At 35.5% G+C, this 8,525-nt stretch overlaps 1 pseudogene; it reads left to right on the top strand.

The window, feature by feature from the left end:
• The first annotated feature begins 664 nt into the window (after positions 1-664).
• Positions 665-2,513, top strand: LOC141674418 (dicarboxylate transporter 2, chloroplastic-like; annotated as a pseudogene).
• The last annotated feature ends 6,012 nt before the right edge of the window (positions 2,514-8,525 follow it).

The raw sequence follows: 8,525 nt of genomic DNA, 5'->3' as shown, positions 1-8,525 counted from the left end.
CAACAGATAGAAAAGATGAACAGGACCAAGCTCCCAATTCGCGAGCGGATAGGAAACATTCTGTAGTTTCCTATAGGCGTTGATGTCGCTGTAGCTGAGGTAGGAACTACCAATAGGCTAGGCTTTCAACTTTTGATGTACCAGACTTATGTATCTTTATCAATTGTAATAATGGCAAAGAAATGTAAATCTATTCAGAAACCCTTTTAAGGTGTAATGGCATATAATTTTGGAATAAATTGACTCGTGTTACTTTTGGATATTCATCTCTGAGACTATAACTTGTGGTGTGTGTGTTTATTGTGGGGTCACAGTACAGAGTAGTTGATTGTTTATTAAGATTGGGTGTTATTAAGGGAAATGGAACTCGTGACAACCCGAATCCCTGACCCCGGATTTGGGGGTGTTACATTAATACTTCTAAACATTTTGACTCAATTTTTGTCATAATTTCTAGAGATTAAAACTCATTGATAATATAGACGGCTTTGAATTTTCTTGAATGTGACCTAAAATTGAAATGGTCAGTTTATTAAAATTTATTTGTTCTGGTTTTTTATCTTTACATTTCGAATGAAATCCGGTCTGAAATCAAAAATTCTGACATCTAACTAAGTGTTATGCCAAGATTGGTTTAGTTGATTTTTACACCAAGATTGGTGAAATGGAGAAGGCACGACTGGTGTTTGATGAAATGTTTGAACTGGATTTGGTTTTATGGAATGCGTTGATGTCTGAACCATAAATCTGAGGATGTTTTTCTGTTATTTCGTGGATTTTTGGATGGGCAGGCCCATCTGGGTTCTCTGGTAAATCAACTGCCAATTATGTTCTTCAGTTATGATAAAGTTTATGATAAAAGTAGTATTTATCAAGGCTGTGCAAAAGTGCTTGTTTTTTGGGGAACAATTGGTTTTGAGAACGACATGTAAATCATTGCTTTAAATGATAAACCTGCGTATTGAAGCAAAATTCGTATGGCTAAGCACTAAAGTGTGTTCATGACTTGCATAGCTGGGAAATTTATGTTATTCGTAATACCAGTTCAAGAACTAATAAAGTTTTTTATTATTTAGTGAAGCTTTTGGTATATCAAGTGTTGTTGCGCAATGATTGGTTTGTCTATGCTACTATTCTTCCGGGTGCTTGATTGGGATGACTGTTTAAGTGAAAAATCAGCATGGGATACTCTGGCTTGGTTTGCAGTTCTTGTAGGAATGGCAGGTCAATTGACAGATCTTGGAATTGTAGCCTAGATGTCTGGTAATGTATCCGAATTTTTTCAAGCTCTTTCATTGAGCTGGCCCGATTCATTTGTGGTTCTTCAAACAACTTACTTCTTGATTCATTACTTAGTCGCAAGTCAAACTGGTCATGTGGGAGCTTTATACTCTGCCTTCCTCTCTATGCACGAGGCGTCAGGGGCGCCTGGGATGTTGTCAGGTCTTGCTTTAGATTATAACACTAGTCTCTTTGGCGCTATTACACATTATAGCAGTGGTCAGGCTGCTGTGTACTATGGAGGTATGTTAAACTCCTCGTATCATTCCCTTTACACACTTCAATTTTTAGTACTTCTATAGTGAACAATGCTATGTCTATGGTCAGCATCCCTCTCCCTTCATTTTAATACGTGCAGTACGTACTCCTTCTGAACATCTACTTGAGGGACTGATTGCGACAATCATTTTTAATTATTTCGATTACTAAAATCCATTTTGCAGCCACCATTATTATTCGATTATGAAATTTGCATAATCTTTTTTATTTGGTTTGGATTACTCAAATAAATTCTTTGTATGGATTTGTTATGAAGACTAGTAATCATTTCTCTTTTTTTCCGAAAGCTGGCTATATAGACCTCCCTGATATATTCAAGATGGGTTTTCTAATGGCCCTTGTCAATTCTGTTCCTTGCGAAGAACTTATTGATAAACTGAAAGGAGGGCTCACAGACCCTGTGGTTTGTAGATCTGTATTGATGGTTTTTCAAGGTATGGTTTCAAACTAAAACCTTAAGAACTGCTGACTTTTTTCATTTTTTAGTTTTGAATTCTGGATCAGACTATTAGTATTCAACTCCTTACCAAGTTCATTCTGTTCTGTGCAAGAGTGTGAAGACTCAATATATATATACTGCGCATTGATGTATATTTCATTAGTATAAACTGTTAAAACTATTTAGCTTGGTTGTAATTCCAAAGCATTTCTTCCTGCGAACGAGCTTCCACAGTTATCGGCTCAGGTAATTATATGTTGGATGCATGCATTTTTGATAAAATTAGTAGAAGGATATTGATATAATTCTAGACATTTTTGTGTCATTTGAAGTACCACATCTAATCTGCGTCTATTTTTTTCTTCCGTATGATCTCACATCTCATGCTCAAATTCAGGAGAATAACAAACAATGGGATGGAGAGAAGTGCATTATACTGACTTGTAGCTTTACTCCTGGTTCCTGCTCTTTAACAGCATATAAGCTTACACCAACAGGTTACGAATGGGGATGAGCGAATAAGGATACTGGAAGTAATCCTCACGAGTATTTACCTACTCACTATGAGAAGGTCCAAATGCTTCTCAGTGACTGTTTTCTAGGTTTCTACATGGTAAGATTGTAGCGACTGGGAATTTCACGACGTGATTAAGTGAATAAAGTATACTTTTGTGTTGTAATTCCAAATTATGTGAATAAAGTGTGATTATGTGAATTATATGTTATTATGTGAAGAGGAAATGTTTAAGTGAATATTATATTCCATTTTGATGTGTCAGATGGTATAAAGAGAATGATTGAGAAGCGTAGTTGAAAACGCTCAGCGTCGGGCCATCCGACAGGACGCGACCCCTTACACGAAAAGTGGTTATTAATTAAAAGAAAGGGAAATTATTATGATCGAATGTGTTATGATATGAGTCATGATAGGTGAATATGTGCTATTGCTTGAAAATATGCTTGATTATGTGCTCTGGTTATTTTAAAATGCTTTTAAGGGATTTATTTGATTTAAAATAAGGTTTATTGAACCTTTATATATTTTTATAAAAATATTTGAGTATGGTCAAGGCGTGAAATTTGTTTTGTTATCTTTGAAATAGTCCTAGAGCCTTTACAAAAATGATAGATGGAATTATTTGGTGATAGATGTAATTTAAATGATTTTATCGAGTTATAATTCTATTTTGAGCGCAATCTTGTAAAATTCATAGAAAATAAACCGTACGCTCAAAAATTATTTTAAAAATATTTGTAGAAAGCTAATTTCGAGATATATGTTGTAAAATTATTATTCATTCATTCCCATCTTTTCTGAGAGAGTTATTCATTATTTAAATTTGTTTTGAGTTAAATAAAAAGAAGATTCTAGAGTGGATTGGCAAAAGACCAAAACGCCCATGCCATTTTGGCTATAAAAACCCACCCCTCCCTCTTTTTCTTCTCTCCACCAGGCCACTCTTTCTTTCTTTCTTTCTTTCCTCTTTTCCTTCTCTCTCTTTTCTCTCTTCTCTCTCCCGGCTCGCTCTCCTTCTCTCTTTCTCTCTCTTGCATGCAACATCAAAACTTAGTCCAAATTCAAAGATCTTGCTACCAATAGTCATCATTTTCAATCTTCTACTCATATACCACTTGCATGTAATTATTTAAGATAGTTTCAAAATCAACTTCTCTTGATTATATCTAAGAAAAGTTCAATTTCTTAGGGTATGATCATATGAGAAGTGTAGTGTGCTATATGTTGTGTTTTCTTTGGTTATGACTTGGTTTAGTTCGAATTTTTGGAAAAATAAAATGGGGTTTTGATTTCCAAATGAGTTTTGATTGATGATGATTTACTTGCTTATATTTAGTATTGAGTTTGGTATGGACTATAAAATCTTATTTTTAAGAAAATTCTTTGCATGCATATAAGATTTTGTGTATTCAAGTTGTAACTTGGTTTGATATTGAGTAAAATGATTAAATAATGGATTTTGGAAAGATAAATATGTGATTTAAAGGTTGCATATTAGAAATGGTGTGTGCATGTGTGTGTATTTGAAAAACCCGAATGGGTTTTGTAATTAAAAGGGGAATAAATTGATTTTTATGGCTTGCATGCTAGTTGTCTTTAGTTATTATTTATAATCAAAATGATTACTTGATTTTATGAATGAAGTTCTTGATTTATATGTTTTTGGTTTGATTTTGTGATAAACATGGTCGATTTGGGTTTAAATGAGAGAATATGTGTGAAATGGATCATGCATGTCAAGTTATAGCTTGGCATTTTGTGAAAAAAGCCGAATGGTTCATGGATTTCAAAAGGATTGATTCAAGTCATTTGGTTGATTTGATTGTAGAGTCTAGTTAAATGAATGCATGTCAAGATATAAGATTGCATGCGGATGTGGTTCATTTGTTTGGTTCGAATTTTTAGATAAAAAGGAAATGATTGAGTTGCTTGGTTATCGAGTCATACGAATTATGATTATTTGCTAAAGTATCGAGTCTAAGTATATAAGTATACACTATTAAGTGCTATGTGAGTTTCAGTGTTTATACTCGTAAGTTTGAAGTAAGCGATAGAGCGGATTGGGTTAAGTGTTAAACGTTCCGGGAACGTCGAGTGGGAATCTAATTAGGGTTTGATTTCAGATTGTAGATTCGGATCATGAAGGCATTCAGGCTAGGAAAGGGAGATGTATTCTAGGTGGCAGTAGCTCAAACCCCGTAAAGCAGGAAAGCGAATTCAAGCAAGTAACTCTGCCTACTTGTACAATTTGATTATAGAGAGGATATTGATGATGCCATGATTAACTAGAGGCTTTTTATTGCAATTGTGATATACCTGTTATTGATTCTTGAGAAACCCTGTTATTGTACCTTGTGAACCTGTCATTGATTCTTGAGAATCCCTGTTATTGTCCCTTATGATAACCTGATATTGATTCTCGAACCCTGATGTTGATACTTGTGCTATATCTATCATTGATCCCTTGAACCACCCATATATTGTCCTTGTAATGACTTGATATGATTATTGTTCAAACCTTTATAGTAACCTTTTTATTCATATCCTGATCACCTGTTGATACCCTGAATTCTGGTAAACCCCATAAGAACCTTTATGAACTCCCTTGCATAATGATCATTCATTCTTTTGTTCACCTTATCCTGTAATGATCTTTAGAACTGTTTTGATTCCCTAACTTGTATACCCTGTTTATCATTTGATCCAGTTCCTTGGTATTGATCCATGTTTGTCATTTGATCCAGTTCCTTGGTATTGATCCATATTTATCATTTGATCCAGTTCCTTGGTATTGGTCCATATTTGTCATTTGATCCAGTTCCTTGTTATTGATCCATGTTTATCATTTGATCCAGTTCCTTGGTAGTGATCCATGTTTATCATTTGATCCAGTTCCTTGGTATGGATCCCTGTTTACGTTTGATTCATTCACTTTCCTTAAATTATATATTGAACTTAAGAATGAGTTTCGACTTGAAAGTGTCTGAATGATTTCATATTCTTGGTAATGATAAAATGAACTTAGTAAAACCTTTCTTTTCCAACAAAAGGTTTTCCAAATGAATTCTTGATGGATTGGATTGAGACGTAAGAGACTAGTGGGACTAGTCCGGTCATATAAAAGACTAGCGAGGCTAGTCCAGTTTAAGGCTGAAATTATGGCATAGGTACCTTAACGACCAGATGGAGGTCCGTATGGGCTGATCACCCGTATTATTATTTATGGAAGTTAAAGTAGTCCAATCAAGGGTTCCCTATCTCTATATAAAAAAGATATTGAATACATTGCCTTAGCAATTGCTTCTTTGAAAATGAAATTATTTGAAATGATTTGAGAAGAGTTGATTATATTATTGTTTTACATACAGCTTTGAGAACCCTGATTCTTATTCTGATATTGTTATCAATCCTATAATTGATTCCCAGAGTTGAATAGATTCTTGCTTTCCACTTGAAAGATCTTTGATATCCAGTTAATGATTTGTGGTGAATGTTGGCTTTCACCCTATCTTGAGCCATGATTCCTGAAAGCCCAAACCTTTCCTCATAACCCTTTCATAGGCCAAAGACAGAAATCTGCCACCTAGAGATTTAGAGTAGAATGCCTTAAGAAGTGATTTGGTAAATTTTTTATTATTGCATCATAGAACTGTCATATAGTTATTTGATGAGCTTTTTATGCTCATATATTTTGCTTTATTCTAACCATAACAGTTAAGCAAGAGGATGGCCAGACTTAGGCGCACTGCTCGTAAGAGCGTACCTGGTGGCCCCTACCGTGTTGTAGGCTTCTAGATGCCAGAGCAGGTAGTACAGGTTGTTGAGCAAGCGCTTTAGTTGGAAGGTTTTAAAGATACAATGGGTTATATGTCGGTTCCAAGTAGGAATCAATTGTGTAAATTCGATATTATATTTTGGGTTGTAATAATAATTTGTTGGTTGATAGTTTTGTCTTGTCTCATACTTAATCTTGTTTAGATCTTGTTAGTAGTTAATCGGGGTTTATGTTATTTTATTGATAGTTTAATGGTGTGTGGGTCCTCATTTCCTAACCCCGAGATTGAGGGCGTCTCAATTTGGTATCAGAGCTACATGATCTAGTCCTTGAGACAAGTTAGGATAAAAGGGTATTTTGGGTTTTATATCTATATCGCGAGAGTGTTCGACTCATATAAAGTTGAGTTAGACTATTAGGTATAGTCTAAGTGAAGTGAATAGTTAAAGTGGCAACTAGAGTTAGGTTGTGAGTTAGTTGAAAGCCTTATTTAACCCTAACATTGTTTCTTGGTTATTGTTTTGTGTTTTCTCTCAGAACCCCAGTAGTGGTAGTGATTCTGAATCAGAGATTAGTTTGACCGGTACCCCAGTGGACTCTATTCCGCCCTCTTCAGAGGAGCATGTGTATGTTAGTTCAGATCCGGAGGAGGATCCATTTAAGAGTAGTGAGATTTCTATACATATATCACCCTTGAGGCCAGAGTCAGAGACCCCATCCCCTGAGCCAGAGTCTGAGATGCCTAAGATTGTGCCTGTTAGTGTTGGTGGCAAGTGAGCCCAGGATCGAGATTTTTCTTACTCCCGCATTCCTGAGTTGGGAGCTTTGGTGGATAGGCTAGCTCGAGAGTCTAGGCAGAGGACTTCAGATATGAAGGATGAATGGAAAGTTCGCATTGAAACGGTGGAGCCCACAGTTGTTTTTACTTTTTAGCGCCAGTAGCCTTTGGGATACTTGGTCAGATGCTGGATCCCTTTTTCATTTGTTATGTTGTATTTCAGAACTTGGTGTTGTAGCGGTTGTTAGAAGTTAGGGGTAGATATGGGGATGTTTTCCATTTTTTCCTCTGTTTAACCCTACTATATTATTATACCTTATTTCAGAACTTGATGTAATCAGACCTTTTATCTATGTACCCTTTGGTTGTTGAATCAATCATACATCTTATTTCCTATTGTGAACCCTGTAAATCTTTATAAACTATTTTACATACCATGTTTCTATATAACCGTGTTTAACATTTCACAAAATCATACCCTGTGCCATGTGCAAACATAACTAATGAGAGAAATTATATATAGTAATAGGATTGCATGTGCAAAATTGGGTAAAACTTAAAACCCGTAAAAGTTATCTCATAGTAAAATGTTGTTGTTATATCAATGCCATGCTATCGTATTGCTAAATAATTGCTCAATCAGGTTTATAAGAAATGGCCAACTCACCGAATCACCAAGAAGAAGAAATTCAAACCCAAGACCAAGAACTAAACCAAAACAATTCTATGATGAACCGACTTGCTCAGCTTTTGCAAAAACCCTTAGCCCCTATAGTTGGAAACTTCAAACATTTTCAGTCTGTTCATCCCCCAGAGTTCTTAGGTTTTCCCGACCTGATAAAAGCTCAGTCATGGTTAAGAGAAATGGAGAAAGCATTTGAGTTAGCAGAAGTTAGGGATGAAAAGAAAGCTCAATATGCGAGTAATTACCTTAAGGACGAGGCTAGTTTCTAGTGGGAATCTTTAAAGGCCTTACTTGAAGGAAAGGACTTATCGTGGGAAAGGTTTACCGAGATGTTCCTGGAGAAGTACTTGCCAAGTTATATGCAAGATCAGTTAGAGATGAAGTTTTTGGATCTTAGACAAAAGGATATGTCGGTGGCAGAATATGAAGTAATATTTTCGGAGTTATCTAGGTTTGTACCTGAGTATGTGAATACGGAGGCGAAGAAGGCCAAAAGGTTCCAGCAGGGACTTAGGCCATGGATACAGAGTCAAGTGGCACTGTTGGAGATCAAGAACTATATCGTTTTGGTGTAAAAGGCAATGATAGTGGAAGGGGAGCGTGAAGCTGCAAAAAGAGAGAATGAAGGTAGAAAAGGATGTTAGATATATTTGATAATGTCATGGCTAATATGATTTATGTTTAGTTTTCAGATCTTACTTATACATGATAAATCAGTACTTACTGGAAGTCAGGACTTAAGGATATCAGTACTTATATTATCAGGAGATA

This window comes from Apium graveolens, chromosome 7, assembly GCF_009905375.1.
Source record: "Apium graveolens cultivar Ventura chromosome 7, ASM990537v1, whole genome shotgun sequence".
NCBI lineage: Eukaryota > Viridiplantae > Streptophyta > Magnoliopsida > Apiales > Apiaceae > Apium > Apium graveolens.
Note: the sequence above shows the minus strand (reverse complement) of the source record. Positions and strands in the feature narration are given on the sequence as shown.